At 37.5% G+C, this 17,053-nt stretch overlaps 1 protein-coding gene across 5 annotated transcripts in view; it reads right to left on the minus strand.

Annotated features, from left to right (window-relative positions):
* Positions 1–15,297, minus strand: part of Tnfrsf19 (TNF receptor superfamily member 19) — a 94,102-nt gene extending 78,805 nt beyond the window's left edge. For 2 of the 5 annotated variants that reach the window (XM_048801278.1, XM_048801275.1), the window contains exons 1-2: positions 6,996–7,228; positions 3,570–3,658 (exon numbers count right to left, since the gene is read on the minus strand). The gene's annotated coding sequence lies outside the window, so the exon portion shown is untranslated. Of the gene's footprint in view, positions 1–3,569; positions 3,659–6,995; positions 7,229–14,637 lie in introns of those variants that run through there. The other 3 variants (XM_048801277.1, XM_015498708.2, XM_048801276.1) reach the window with 3 other exon arrangements.
* Between the last annotated feature and the right edge of the window lie 1,756 nt (positions 15,298–17,053).

A 17,053-nucleotide genomic window follows, 5' to 3' on the forward strand; every position in this document is an offset into this window, starting at 1 on the left:
CTAGGTGAGCACTCTACCATTTGAGCCACAACCCCAGGCCCCAGAATAAATCTTAATTAGTGATGGTTGCTGATGTTTGTGTTGCTGTTGTTATTGGGAGCATCACTAATTATCTGCATGAGTCTGAACGAGCTATTTCACCTGGGGTCTCAGTTCCTCACCTCTCCATTGGGCAGTGTGATAGTACCCTCCTGAGACTCCATGAGGAGTGAATGAGTTTACCAGTCATAAAGCAATTAACGGAGAGTTAACTTTCTGGAACATTTTCAGTGCAATTTAAGTGTTAGCAACTATTGTCCTTCATGCTGTGATATTATTCTTGAGGATCAAACGAGCCAATATATATGACAGTCCTTGATGACTGCAACCTGTGAGACCAATAAGAGACATTTGATGGCCACTAACAAGTGGCAGGCTACTTTTAGAATTCTAGAACTATAGGCCTGCAGAAAGCATAGGAAAACTAAGAATTCAAGGTGTGAACAAAGCATTTATGATGTTAAATACTATACTAAAGCTTTATAAAAAGCCTAACTTTTTCTCCTTAATACCATGCTTTCAAGAATATATTTACCCCCATATGATGGGAGAAAAAACTGAAGGTGAAAAGACACAAATACTAGAACTGGTAAAAATCAAACTAAATTCATGCCTGGTGATTCCAAAAAGGGTTTCAAGTTAGGAGGATTGTATACTACTGACACCTTCCATTAGGGACAGTAGAATTTCATCAACAAAAACTGATGATAGATATAAGACAAATAATACATTTAACTATTTATCTATTTATTCAACCAACTTTGGATAAGCAGTTATCAGGAGCCTGAAAGAAGACAGCATTAGGTTAAGGAGGATACCACAAAGGTTGTACTTATAGGCAGTTCACAGCTTAGCTGGGGTGGTGGTCTCCTAAATGGCTTTTAACGTAGCCTGGCCAACAAGCATTTTAGAAATAAACAATTTAGCTGGTGGGGTGTTATGAGTGTGACCTTGAATTTCCTGGAATAAAATGAAATTCCTGATGAAGTTCTTTGGCTCTCATAAAAGAAGGAAAATTTAATAAAATAACAGTGTTTAAGTAATGATATTTAAAATAAAAATAAGGTAATAAAAAGGTTATTTGTTGAAATTGCTTTTAAATTCAGAATCTGGCCCAAAGATAGAAAAATGCTTCTATATGTTTAAGAGTTCTATTTATTTGGGGCTGGCATGAATCATACAAAAGATTGTATGTAAAATGGGTCTGTCCTTTGGAGTTTTTACAGTCTACCAAAATATCCAGACCAGACAACATTTACTAACCATCTAGCATCTACTTTTGCAGAACATGTGTAGATACACTGGTCCTGGCTAAGCACTTAAAGGCTAATAATGCCTGCCTTACTCTAAGCTGGTAGCATAGAATTTCTGCAGCACTGTCTGCCATTCAGCAATACTAAGCAGGCTGGCAGTATCTGGAGAACCAGGCAAGCATTAAAGAACGGACATGAACCTAAAGCACAGAGCTGGCAAACATCCTGTTCAGCTGCACCAAAAGTGGCTCCTTATCAAATAAAGCTGTTCAGTCTGCTCATTTGAGTGAATGATTACTAATGTAAATGTGTCCTAATTGGCCTCCATTAAAAGGGACAGAAATCCAACAGGTGCTATAAATGCACACCCCTTGCACTTCCTTGACTAAAATCACAAATACGTGTGCTGGTGTGTCCACAGGCAAAGGGGCAAGGTCTCAGAGGCTGCAGTTTATGGGAGTGTTGCTGGGGAGAAGAAACTCCACGTTTCATTTCTTACTGGCTGGGCAGATGACTAGATCTGTCTGCAATGCCTGTCCAGCCAAATTGTCTAAGGTCTCTGGCATCTCCTTAAATCTAGCTAGGGATACCCTGGACTTAATCTCACTGTCTCATCTAGTTATTTCTCTTTCTAGCCTTTGTGTTGCATCTAACTGGCATTTATGTTCTTTAGCTATGGCAGCATGTGATTTTTAAAATTTATTTTTTGATGTTAAAAATGAAGAACTTGCATGAAGCAGACAACCTGACCACCACAAGTCCACATGGAGGTAACATGAGAGGAAACTGAGCATCAGGTGCCCTTCTGGAGAAGCCCACACACTTTCTAGTGTGCCCGTCCCCACAATGCTCTGCTGTCCTACTAGACTCCCTTAACTGATTTTAGCACCTATCCAGCCATTCAAGTTTGCCACCAATCAGGGTCTGGGGACTTCATGACAAGGACACTGATTTCACTCTAGAATGGTAACTTATCCAAAGTATGTGCCCAATACATGTTAATGAAGAAATTTACTAATTAAGAATAATATTTTATCTCTTAGAGCTATAAGTGAGGAAAAAATATATGTGAAAATATGAGCAAACATAACTAAATATTGAAATAAAAGTTACTGTGGTCCAACCAAATCCAGGTCAGGATCCCATTTCTTGACTGTATTCTATACTCAAGGCTGGGCATCTTTTATCCAAAATGCTTGGGACCAAAAGGGTTTCAGATTTTTTATTTCTTCAGATGTTGGAACATGCACATATACATAGTGAGGGATCTGGGGGATGGAACCCAAGTCTAAACATGAAATTTATTTATGTTTCATATATACCTTATCCACATACCCTGAAGGTAATTTTGCACAGCATATTAAATAATTTTGTGCATGAAAGGAAATTTCATGCTGTGAAATTTTCCACTTGTGGAGGTGTGTTGTCACTCAAAAGGGCTCAGATTTTGGAGAATTTCAGATTAGGGATGCTCAGCTTGTACTGACAAATATCACTTTGTCAAAGATGGTCTGGTATTTATCATTCTAGTTTTAACAATAAACAATAAGTAACCAGTCTTTTTTCTCTTTTCTATTATGATTCTAGGGATTGAGCCCAGGGCCTCAAACATGGTAGGCAAGCATTCTAACACTGAGCTACATCTTCAGCCCTTTTTACTTTGAGACTGTTCTTGTTAAGTGGCCCAGGCTGGCCTCAAATTTGTAATCTTCCTAACACAGACTCCCAAGTAGGTGGGTTACAGTTATGTGCCACCATGCCAAACTAACAATACATAATTTTTCTTAGAACTATCTTTATATCTGATATTTCAAGTGACCCATATGAAGCTTGGAATAATTTGAATAATCTGGATACTTTTTTCAGAATAAATTATTTAATTTTCTTTATCTTCCATTTCTTATAAACCATTTATTATCCAACACATGTGGTTCGCATGCAATAGGTAACAGTTTTCATCTAGTAACGGTATATTAACATTATGTAATGAAGCTCCATTCATCCCACACATTTTAAAATATGTAACAAGCTGAACCATTAAAGAAATATATCAACACTAAAGCAAACTGGCAGGCTTACAATTTATAAAATCAGCATTGAAATAAAGCCAATGCTATAAATACAGAATTTTACATTTTAATGGTGGAACATAAACTTTGGCTTAGAAATATTGTCAATCCCACATGTTGAAAGAATGAAAAATTAATTAGAAATTTAGGATACTGCTGTTTCCAAAAAGGACAATAACCCCAAGCCTCTAGCTGTTCTGCAACTTACCCTTTAATGTCACTATATTCGAAAAATCATTCTTTCTACGTGGTAGAGTTGGCAGCCCTTCTGCAGCCTAGAAAGCTCACAAAGGTGTGCTGTAATAAAAATATACATATTTTTGTTGGCTGAGGAAGGAGAATGGTTTCCCTTTCTCAAATCATGAACTGTTTTCTACTAAAAACTCTATAAGCTTTAAAACTTACAGTTGCCAAATATAGTATTTCCAATTCCTCCAAAGTTCAAAAACATTAAGGGACATTGTCTTAAACTCTTTTATTTATTTATTTGTTTTTAATAGAACTTAACCTAGGGTGTGGTTTTCTAAGACTAATTGGTTTTCTCTGAGTTGTAGGCTCTATCATCTTTGCTCCAGAGAAAACATTGTCAGAATTTATAAAATATTCAATCAACAAGCACATAGTAAATAAGGTACTTTTTCCAAAATTCATTAAATGTTTCTCTATTCTAAGGTACAAATAGAAGAACTGTATCATCAATGATAAAGGGAGCCTCAAATATCTACACAGTTGACCTTAAGAAAACTGTGTACAATCATCTCTAAAACACAGCTGTCTAAATTTTTATTTTAGAAGGAAATCTGGATAGAATCCAAAACCAGTCTTTTCACCATTCAGAGTGTTCTTCTCCAGTATAAGTAGGCTCCATTCTTTTAGAATTTCCTCATATTAGACCCATCCAAGCTGACTGAAGAGGGGCTAAATAATAATCTTCAGATATACAAGCTCCTTTGTCCCAAGTAATTGCTGATGGATGGTCGTTCTGTTTCTAGACCCCAGGTTTTAAAACTTTGGTTTAAAAGGTACAGGCTTTGTGATGTGTGGACTGGACGATAACCCAATTCTGTTTAAACATCTTACTTTTAAATGTAAATATTTTTGACAGATAAAATATGATGAATGAATGCACCGTTCAACCAGTAAATCATGGAAAGAAATTCTGTTCATACTGCTTTACCTTTCTTTATCTTCAGCTAGAAATTTTCTTCACAAAGTCTATGAACATTTAATAATCAGCTGCCATGGGACAAAAGTATTAACTGTTCAGTGATTCTCTTCTCACATAGGCAGCTGTTGATTTGTTTATTTGGAACATATACTTATTTAAGGTGGGCATTATTACTCATCCTGTAGTCAACACAGTTAAAATATGCTGGTCTTCTCCAGAATTTTAAATGCTTGATTTTAAATATTAATTTATCAGATTAAAAAAAAAACACTTGTTTTTTTTTCTTTTAGCATTAAAGATGAATGGATTTTTTTTTTTTTTTTTTGGTTGTGTCATGTTAATTTTTAAGGCTGGATCTGGTCCAGGGAGATTGAGGTAAGCTAGGTGCTGTTCAGAGATTTAAATAAGAGGAAAGGGAAACTGAAGTTCTCTTCATCAGTGTTAGTAGAATTCCTTACTTAGGTTTTTAAGTCCCCAACATGTTCTAAATTTGTATAACAGAGCTATACCTAGTAAATTAAACCAATATATTAAATACAGCATGTGACATTAGCTGTCTCAACTCATTTATATTCTAAAATATACATAAATTAAAATGCAGAATCAACTCATTTATATTCTAAAATATACATAAATTAAAATTCAGAATCATCTGTTTAATCATCTGATTTATCTTCTATTCTTTGGAATAGCTTATTTTATAGCTACTTAAATGTTAGCAATGGCCCATATTCAAGTCTTTTGATAGGAAAGGCATTTTACACTGTAGTGAATAAGGGTCTTTTATGCATCTTTAACTTCAAATTCAAGATCCAGCCCAGCCTGAACTGTCAAGACACTCTAGGAAAGAAAAAAAAGTCCAAATAAAAAATAGATAAAACATAAAGAAAAGAAAGAAAGAAACAGCTTCCATGATTGTACAGGAAAATACTAACACAATACTCCAGTTAACATCTATTGTAAAAATAAAAAATTCTAAAGTCTACAAAATCATGTGGCCTTGGCCTTGGTAATAAAGTAGATGTAAGAAGACATTTTCATTAATTTAAAAGTAAAGAACTTAGAGAGCTCATGATAACACTTCATGTAATGATGTCAATGCAATATTTTGAAAATGCATGTCTATATTTTGTATTATCTTCAGAACAACCCAATAAATAATACACAAAGAAAAATTCTTTTTAGTTACCTGCATCTCTGAATACATAAGAAACAGTTTTCTACATTAGGACTCAATTCTCACCCTTTTCATTATATATATTTAAATTAGATAATAAGCAGTGCTTGAAATAAAAATATTTTTTTTGAAAGCAGCTTTGGCAAAAATGCCTGAGGTGAAATTCTTCCATAGACAACATACTTAGTAAATCCTGAGCTAATGCAATGTAATCCTCACTTTCGAATCTAAGTATCTGATCATGAAATAACAACACTAAAATAAAATCTTCTGTTTACATAAGTCATGTTTAACAATACCCTTTTCCTGTTTATATAAAGAAATTATCTTGTAGTCAAAGAAAACTTATTGGAATAAAAAGAATGCCTTCATAAAATATTGAGTTAAACTGTTTAAAGAAATGCTGAGCAATGCTTATGATTTTGTTTGAAAACTGAGTCCTGTTATTAAAAGGCAAAAAAAAAGTGACATGCATTTTTCATAATGAGAGATGCAAGCTTGATGATTAGTTTACTGTTACCAAAACAGATCCCAGAATTTTGACCCCACCAAACTTTAATCTCTAAGAACGTACTAGCTAAATTTCTATTCCATGAAATTACTTACAAACATTAACAAGGGCTGTGAGAACTGACTTCTTTTCTATCTAAATCTGTTACATGCTCTGCTCCTCAATGTACCAGTAAATACTGCTGACATTTAAGAATTTTTTCTTTTTCCATGGAAGGAATATGATAGAATTAAAAGTCCTTTTATTACCTCCTAGGCTGCAGTTCTGCAGTGGAGCCTGCAGATGAGTGCTCCAGAGACCCACCTTTCTAGCACGCGCCAGTTGGGGCGCTGGGGAGTACCTCTCGCAGGGACGCCGGGCAAAAAAAAGGCCCGGGATAAGGACGATGCATATTTATTTACATACTCACATATATTTGCTCTACAAGCAGATTTTCTGTTCGCAAGAACTCTAGATAAAAAGTGTAAGTGTCCTCATCCCCAATGCCGAAGGAGACCAGCAAGCTTTGTCAAGGTCTGGACCCTGCAGTGGCTGTGGCCAAAGCTCTGCATCCCAGTGCCTCCTCAGCTGCCCCGGGTTGTCACTCCTTCCTGGGGTCTTGTGGTACAACTCAGTCTGCTCGCTCCCCTCTTCTACATGTGAGCTGCCCCTGACTGCTCCCTCCCTCCGTTAGGCAGCCGCCTCTTCTCGAGGCTCCTATCTAGAAAGGATCCACCCGAGGCGAGGGCTGGGGTCCCCGCGCAGCGCAGCTTAGTCCTGGGAGGAGCGGGGCACTTACCTTCCCAGTCACCTGCAAGGCTCCGTCCGCTGGCTCTCCTCGTCCTGCCCTGCAGGTCGGGGCTGAAGCAGGGGATCAGGGGAGCGCAGAACCGTTCTGGGTGCGGGTGCAGGGCATAGGGTACTGGGTGCAGGGCGCGGAGCTGGATAGGGGTCTTTTCTAGGCGTGCAAGCGGAGCACCTCCCAGCGCCGCTGGCTCGGCGCTCTCCGGTAGCCCGGCAACGGCTGCCGCCTCCCAGCGCCCCGCCCACCGGTTTTCGCCCCGCCCCCTGCTGACTTCAACTGGGCTCCTCCTGGCTTTCCCAGTCTCCCGCGCTGGGTGAGCAGACCCCAGCCCCGGCAGGAGCTGGTGAATGCGGGACGGGTAGGGGAGATCAACGGTAGGAGATAGGGTAGCCAAGACCATGAATAGCTTGAACTTTCTTCGGAGAATGGATGGAGCCTTCCTTCCCACCCCGGGTGTATTTCCCTAAGACCTTTGTGCCTTTCCCGTGCCGGATCACATCCTAGGCAGAGTCAGCTTCTGCATAACAGGAAAGGCTCCAGAAAATGATGGCCAGATCTGTGAGCGTGGCACTTTAGCTCGGGTAGGTTAAGATCCAGATGACCCAGCTAATAGCAACCTCACTGATTAACGTGCAGTTTTTCAACAGATACTCTCCCAGGGCTCGCTCGCTGGACAGAATCCTCTATAGGACAGGGGTACGTTCTAGCCAACGCATGTGTCCATCTCCTACGTGCCAACCCAGTCCAGCAGCTAGAGTCACCCAAAGAACCTGAATATTCTGACCCCGAGGAACTGGAGAACAAGGTCTGGGCTCTGTGGCTTTACTAGTACTTTGTGTCAGGCTATTTACACAACCTCAGCTTGAGTTCATGCATTTAGGAAGCAGATCTAACAATGCCTACTTTGCTGTTGCGTTAAAAAGGGTGAGTAGATATTCATCGGGTGAATGGATGAATTGTTATCAGTAATCGCACATTCAGTGATCACATTATTTCAAACAATGTAGTGTAACAGGTACCTGTGAAAAATACTTAAAAATGTTACCATTCCTAAGTATCACACCTCGATGTTTTATGCTTTAAATATTACATGTCTGGAACATAAATCACAACAGTGACTTATTTGTAGATAATTTACAAATGATGTGTATTTCCTTACTTGAACCTCAAGGTACCTGTCATTCCCCTAGCCTATATGACTGCCCTCATCTAGTGTCCCTAGAGGCCCATGAGCATCACCCATATACCCTTCCAGCACTATGTTGAAGAAATGTCTCTATTGTGTTCCTTTCTCCAATTAGATTTTAATCCCTTTAGAATGAATTTTAGTTTTTTTTATATTCCATAGCCTATAACACAGAGGATACTGAGTTTATCTTTAGTAAACTGAATTGTTGCTTCTTTCTTTGCAAGGTCTCAGGCATTCCTGCACCTCTTTATCTTCAGACCCAACACCTCCACCACAGTCCAGGTCCTCCCAGTCCCTCACCAGAATATTGCTACGGCCTGGGTCCTATTGCCTGCCTTTCAGGTTGCCACTGCTCAGTGAAGATTTACAGGCGGTACTACCTTGTAAAGAATAGCTTCCACACTTCTTTGATTAGCATTCAAAGATTTCCCACTTGGGCTACACCCACCTTTCCAGCCTTATCTTTCTCTCTTCTAAACCTCCACTTTATATTCTGACCAAACTGGTCTGCTTGCCTTGCCGCACATATGCCCTGAAGTTGCCCTGCCTTGGCAACAGTCTCCTCTTAATGCTCACACGTCTCCCTTACTTCTCTGACTTCTTTCTCCTGTGTCAGGCAGCTCAAAAGCCACGACTCATATGAATTTCCCCCTAAGTATGACCTATAATTCCTCTCAACAAAGTTTGGGACACTTTAGCACTTGCCACATCCTGCCTTGTGTCATGAATATCTGTGGACTTGGTTTTCTGTCCCAAGGACTTAAAATGCTTCCAAAGAAGGAGGCTATTTTGTTCTAACTTGTATCTCTGATAGTATCAGTCATTCAAACAAATGTTCAATGAACTTTTTCTGAGTAGAATTCAATCTGCCAACCCAGGAACAACATTCTCTGACTTCAGCCAAGTGCTCTTTTCCTCCCTGACCTCCTTTTGTATTTAGAGACAGTAGCACATTATTTAGTTCATTAAATCTTGAATCATTTCATGTGTCTTTGATTGATCTTCTCAGTTAGCCTGTTAGCTCACTATGGAAAGAGACTCCATTGTGAATGCACATGGGCTTTGGCACCAGACAATCTGGTCTTGACGCCAACTTGGCATTCACTAGTTGTATAACCTTGGAGAAGTTAGTTAACTTCCCTAAGTTTCCTGTTCTTCATCTGTAACACGAGTTGCTTCCTTCATGGTTGTTAAATACCCTAAGGTATTTAGAGCACTTGGCTAATATTTCATACATAGTAAGTGCTCACTAAATGGTACCATTTTCCATGGCAATATATTGCTTTTGTAGGGCATAGGACACTTAGCATCAATCAATAAATGACACCTGAAATTATAATTGACAGTGGGGGGAAAGAACACTGAACCTCTGAACTCTAGACTGAGCATCTCATTCTTTAGAGAAGAGCCCATTAAGTTAAATAAATATTCTACACTTTACTTTGCCTTGAGTGTTTATATGATCTGAAAACAGTATCTACATGAAACTCAGGCCCACAAATGAGCATCAATGGCAGTTCCAAAAGAATATGATCCTAGCCTCCTTCAGAATGAAAATGATGCTTAGAATCAGAACTGGAAACATTTTTCTCCCCTTAAAAGATTGGATATTGGATATATTGGATATAATGCGTGTGTTGAAATTTTTACTGGAAAAGTCAAATTGCTATGAGGATCTTGATGGAGGTGTTTGTTTTTAATATTTTATGTATGGTTCATTTTCTGAAGCTAGTTTTATCAATATCTGAGCTGGCAAAAAATGTGTTTGGATAAGATATTTTCCCCACAAAGTTGAACTAGCAAAGTAACATATTTCTTGAACAAAAATGGTTTCAGTGATAAACTGGCTCACTGGTATCTCAAGGGGCAAATTGCCTGACTCCTAGTAATTTGTACTGTAAGTCACTATTCCTTGGGAAAATGGAATAGAATGCAAGTTATGTGAAAATATGGAATTTAATTGGTTTAGTTCACAATGCTTGGCATATAGTAGGTATTCATTAAAAATTTGCTCAATGAATTAATTATTGGGAATGAGACTCTGAAAGGGAAATAGTTTGCCAATATATAGTTAGGAAAATAAGATGGAAAAAAACCCCCAAGATTCAGCTATTTAAGTCATTCCCAGCACCCTCTGATATCAATTATAGACTATCAGTGGAGGGTCGGAGAGGACTGTGAGGCCAGAGGCTGAGTGATAGGCTCAAGGTCATGCCAAAAGTTGCTGATAAAACTGAGATCAAAAAGTGGTCTCCCTGAATCCTTACGTAATCTTCACTATACCAGGAGTGCATAAACCAATATACACAAAGATCAGGAGGCTGTTTTGTTTAGAAAATGTCAAATTCGTGACATTTGTAGAGCGAAGTTGATATACGTTGCAGCATGTGCACTGATCTTTGTGAGTTCATGACATGTTGGACCCAACCATCCCCATGGGCTAGACTCTTTTCATGAATTTAATGAGAAAAGAGATAACGATCATCTCTCCTTCCCCATAAATGTGGCGGACTCCTCCACAGAGGACTAGGTTAAGGAACAGCTGAATGGACCACAGCCTATGGTGCAAGACTATGGGTCTGTTAAAGAATTGGGGATATGGAACAGGATGAAGAAAACTGTATTTACCAGAATGCCTCTCAAAGAGAGTGGTTTATGGTGGAAGGAATGGTTTATAGCATCACTTGGCCCCCCACCTGCCCTTTCCTCTGACTCACTTCTCATCAAAGAGCAACTCAGGATGGATGGTGTACTGCTACCCGCTCAATCTAGAATGTGAGTGACCTCGAGGAGGAAACTGGATGCACACTGAGTAGCTTGTGACAGTCGAGGGGACATGAAGCACAGCCACCAGGGAGCTTCTCTCTGCCTGCCTTTATCATTCTCACCCATTCTTCTAAAATAGTTTCACAAAAAATTAAAGAATCACTCTTTAAAGGGTCACCAAATTTTGTTAGCTTTTCCAGAGTGGCTTGGAATGATGTTATCCTCACAGGGAGAGATTTTGACCAACCAATGTCTGGTACTTGAATTCAATTCTGTCTTAAAGCAGAGGATGAATGGATTATGGATTGAGGTTATAGGTCAGCTGAAGCTAAACTCTACTAAAAATGTTTAGTCGATTTTATAAAATACATCAAAAGAAGGAAAGAAAGGGAGGGGAAAGGGGAGAAAGGGAAGAAGGAAGGAAGGAAAGAAAGTGGAACCCATTATTTTGGGCAAAATTTTGGCTATAATGTTTGCTGACAATCAAGTTCAACTGTATGTAATAGGAAGAATCAACAGGCTATCGCTAGGACAAAAGAATCTAAGATATTGTGAGGATCCACTCTTTGGTCTTGAAAGCAGCATATAAGCATAAAATTTCATCAGTAACTAAATTAATTTTTATCCCAAGAAATATTTTTTTCCAAGAAAGAAAAAAAGAGTTAATAAAAATGCATTCAAGGATTCATAACATAATCAAATATGGTATGTAACCCATATCATGTATGAAACCATGTTGAATTTGACCATTGAAATTTCACAAAACTCCACTGTAGATCTACCTTGAGAGATAATAGATTTAAATCAACTATTAAACTTTTCATGAGGGCTGGGGCTGTGGCTCTGCAGTGGAGCACTGGCCTGGCACATTCGAGGCGTTGGGTTCGATCCTCAGTGCCACATAAAAATAAATAAATAAAATAAAGATATTTAAAAAAACTTTTCATGGATCCCACTGGCATCTCCTAAGAAGATATCAATTTTTTTGGAAAACACTTAACAAGATGTGCTTATATAATGTCTCTCTCTCTCTCTCTCTCTCTATATATATATATATATATATATATGTATATATATATATATACATATATATATATATAGAGAGAGAGAGATTTAATTTTTTGTAAAAATTATTTTAGAAGTATGGTAAATTATGAGTTATAGTAATTGTGCTTATACAGCTTAGAAATATGAAGAAAAGGAACTGTTGGGAATTAATTGGGCAAATCCATTTGAGTGACAGTTCTATCATGGAAACAAAAAAAAAGGACTGCAATAGGAAATGGCTATCTTTATCTTTCAAAATATCATTGTTTTCTGATCAGCTCCACAGTGCATATGTTTTAGCAGTTGTTGGAAAAGAGCCCACACATGGTAGACAGGAAAGAACCCTGGGCCAGCCCTCAGAAAATTAGCTGTGTGACCTTAGCTAATGCTGCAGAGTTACTTTTCTATCATCTCAGTTTCCTCATCTGTACAATGGCCATAAAAATTCCAGTCATGCTTATTTCATGAAAATGATCTGATCAACCCCCTCACTTCACCCATGAGAAAGCTGAGTAGTGAAGTGACTCTCTAAGGCCACATAGCTAATCAGTGACAGAATCAAGAAATAAAAGTCTTTTGAAGACATGGCCTTTCGGCATAACAAAGCTGCCATTGAAGCAATGGTTAGTAAAGTGCTTTGAAAAAATGTAATATACGCATTCCGTTCCGTAGAAGTATGGGATATATCTACTCAATCACCATCAAGGTCATCTTGTGGCAATTAATTAAGAAATGCCTTTTAAGACTCTAACTATACCTTCAGCAATAGCCATTTTTCTTTTAAAAAATCAAATGCACTTTGTTTCATATCTCTTCAAAGACACAAGAAGTAAACAATTAACTGAATTAATTTAGACACTGAAGTGGGTTTTTCAAGGACTTGACTTGCCCAAGCTAGTTTTCTACAAAGCCTAAATTAATCAGATAATTGCTAATTCTCTCCTTTGTTTTGTGTTAAGAAAAGTCTACATTTGTTAAAACGAAGCTAGTAGCCAAAGAAACGGTCATTTAAAACAAACAAAAAACAAAAAAAGTTTTAAACTCCAAATCTGAACTAAATGAGCAAGTTCCTAAGCACACTATTTCTTTAGGCATCACTTGTAGGCACCAATTTAAAAACTAACTTTTCTTCTCTGGATGTGAACATTAATACTGAACTTTAAGACAAATTTTTTAAAATCAGGATTTATCAATATGACTTGTTGCATTATTGGTGGAAAAAATTTTTAAATGATCTCTTGAGTAAAAATAAGAGTTAATTCTTTCACATTGAGTTCTTACTGACAGACTTTTAAAAACATTGTCTGTTTAGAATGGTTCTAAATAATATCTACCTAACAACCATCAAGGTTTTAAAATTAAGCAAACAATGCTAATTAACCTCCTAATAGGAGGAAAATTTAGAAAGTCATTTAATTAATTGGCTTTGAAAAATTAATTATATATGAAAGGAGACTCATTAAGACCTTTCCTGTTTCATCAGAATTTCAGAGTCAAGAATAACTGGTTTATGGCTTATAATTTCTTTGTGGCTCAGCTAGCATAAAATAGGCTATTGTGATGATAATTAAATATTTTGCCCAAATAAACTTAGGTCTAGAATATTAAAACAAACCAGTGTGCATGTGGAGAGATCACTTTCCACTCTATTGAGTTCTTGCATTTCAGCCCAAAGATTTTACTTTAGGGAGGGGAGAATATTATTGAATTGACAAAGATATAACAATTAACTTTCAAATTCAGTGCAGCAACATAATTTGGTTTTGTAGAGCATTAACTAAAATGAAAATGTGACTAAAATACTTTGTGTAACATAATAACTGTTGATTACTCAGATAGTTTTCATAAACAGTTGGCGAATTGCAACCTACAACAGCTGTCACTATAAATTTAAAGTAAATGTTAATTTAGGAATATTAACCTTGTGAACGTTTCTGTAAACAAGGCTTGTGCTATTTCCAAAGGTTACAGAAAATCGCTAGAGTATTTTTAGCCAAAACCTAGTGCCACTTTCCCCCCCCACTGTTTTTAAATTCTTCAGTTTTACACATAAAAGGCTTTAATCACACTCCAATGCCTTTTCAGCAATTCCCTTGTGATTACAAACTGCATAAGGAAATGTATTTGATAGATTTACATCTTGAAGGTGAAAGAGTAAATAAACTAAAGAAATAGGATTACCAGAGATGCATTTTTCTTTTTCTTTTTTTAATAGAGACAACAAGGAATGCATTTTCAATAAACAAAGTTCCACTGCCTCTTTACTAACTAAAGTAACCTGTACATACTTAAAGCAGTTACAGTGCACAGGTCTCAGGGGCTGCAGCAGAGGTTGCATGCTAAAGTTAGCACCATTCTGTTTTGTCCTGTTTGCACAACTTATTTCCAAGTAAAATTTACATGACAGATTGCAAACCTTCTTGTAAAAACTCCTAAAAAATTGCATCAAGCATCAAATTTACCCTGATACACACATACAGCATAGTGTAGTATTCGGCTACGGATATGTTCGTTCTTAACTGATCAAAACCATCTTTTTTCTTTCTTAGAACACATGTGGAAAAATGCAGTGGAAGCAGCAACAAAAAAATAAGACCCAGTACCTGCAACTGCTGAGATCTTTCCAGTACTCACCCTTTCAACAGCCTGGTTTCTCCTTGGCAGCACTTCTATGCCAAATGCTTCTACCTTCCCAAAAATGTGTGTCAGCACAAGCCCGGACGAAACTTCAAATCCAGGAAAATGAAATTAACCATGCAGATCAAAGGCAGACGAGCAGGGAGATGAAATGCCTGTAATCTGATCAGTGATCAGTTGCTGAACATCAAAGGCAGGGCTGAGCTTATATATATGCATGGATATCAAGAAAGTTCGCTTTCAGCAGGTAGGTAGTTACCCTCCCGCCTCCCGTCCACACACTCTTTTGTTAACCACGGATCACGTTGCTTTCCTCCTCTTTTTTGCAAGGAGGCAAGGCCGGTGGTTCCCCCATGCTTGGGGTGAGTGGCTGGATCCGGAGCTCTCTGGGTTCCCAAGCTGTGTTGTGGATTGTGTGTTGGAAGCTTTTCCTCCTGCCAGCGGGCTCCGCTTTATCCCTTTCATCTCGCTGAACTGCAGATCCCATGACATCATTCTGCGCCCTGGGACTGGTAGGAGAGCTATAATTCAGCCCGTGGGGGAGTTGGGCTCAAAGAGAAGCCAGAGGTTGCCTGATTTCTAATCACCTTCCTCCATTGTGCCTCTCATAGGACAGATTCTGTTATCTGTCTTCCAGCTGGAAGGGAGGGAAAGTGTCCCTGATGAATGGGGGCTCCAAATGACAGCATTTAATTGCCTTTTGGTTGATAAAAATCACCATTTCCTACAAAGACTGTGTGTCACATATTCAGAATAATTACACAGCAGCATTTCATTCTCAGACATTCCCCCCAGACACTCAGGTTACACTGATGGAGGGGCAGGATAACATTTAAAAATTTTGTTTTTGTTTTTTCAATGTGACAAGCCTTTAAGGATTTTAAGGAAACTGTCTTTCCTTGAAAAGTAAATTATTAGGATTTGACGATCAATCAAACGGTTTTCATTAAAGCAGTTAAGGAGGAGAAAACTGATAATGAATTCATCAGCATTCTAATATCTGTCACCCTCTCACTTAACACCTTGGGCAGAGGCTTAATTTTAGTCTTGTTCTCTCAATTTATGGCTCTGAAAATTTGAAATGTGTAGTTCTTAGGCATGATTCATTAATACTTTTTGAGCATTTTAAAATTTCACAAGAGAATTATGCAGAGGAAAGCTTACCCTGTGATTACCCTAAGGCTGTGTTCCTTGTCTTTTAGGACTTTCTCCAAACACACAGTTTGGATTCTTCAGTAAAAATCACCACCTTAGTCTAATTTTCCATATTTTAAAATTAAATCTATTTTATATTACTTAGAATTTTATTACTATTTTCCCTTAACAATGGCAGATTCAATACAGTAAAATCATCTTATTTTCAGTATTTAATGAAATAGAAAAGAAGAAATTTTATCTTCATATAATCTGGGATAGGGTGCATTTCTGAATTCTAGATCTTTCATGGAATGAAGGAAAATTATTTTATTTTCTTTTATTTATTTATACCACTTAGTTATATCCCCAGCACCCAAAAATTATAATGGAAACTGATCAACTTTTAGAAGGTCAGTGAGGAAAATTTTTGGAAAACCTAAAGAACAGTAGAATTTAATCTTTCTTTCTATAAAATCCTTCTCTAATTGGATTCATCTAATTTTCCTTGACACAATATTTGAAGATATAGTTTGTGATGTGTTTATCTCCAAACTTGTATGATTCTTGAACAAATTTTAATAGCAAAAATATCACAGGCATGAGTTGAGTATAACACTTAAATAGTTCCATTTATTTTTCAATATTTCTTTCTGTTGTCCTTTTCAAGGGCGGTGCTGGGGATCGAACCCTGGTCCTCATGCATGCACTGTATCTCAGAGGTATACCCTGGCCTCAATTTTTCTTTCATAATTTTTGTACCTGATACATCATTTCTCAAAGGTACCTCAGATAATATTTGAACCAGACATCATGATGCTTTATGGCTTCGCTAAAGCAGATGGAGCAGTGGCACCTAGACTCCACACAACATTTCCTGGGCTCCTTGAATTCATAAATACAAAGAAAATATTAATGAGGACAAAGTGTATCCAAGATGCTCATTTCTATTTTTTCCCCATCTTTAGTTAATTTTTAAAATTTGTTGCTCATTTCTTTTCTGAGGTAGTTTAACTTTTCCTCTAGCATGGAATCTGTATTATATCAACCTGGGATAAAGTTTACTATATATTAACGATCAGTATATTAACATATTATTAACTAGATGCTCTGTAAGCAAAGTTATTCAGATAAGCAAGTGGATCCTGTCTTTAAAGATTTCAACACTAATAGAAATGGGTGAGGAACTGGACTCACATTCTTATACTTCTACTGAAAGCTTACAGAAGTATTTGAAAACTAGTTCTATTGAAAGCAAGGACTCAGATGATCTCACTAT

The sequence above is a fragment of the Marmota marmota genome, unplaced genomic scaffold (assembly GCF_001458135.2).
Source record: "Marmota marmota marmota unplaced genomic scaffold, marMar, whole genome shotgun sequence".
Lineage (NCBI taxonomy): Eukaryota > Metazoa > Chordata > Mammalia > Rodentia > Sciuridae > Marmota > Marmota marmota.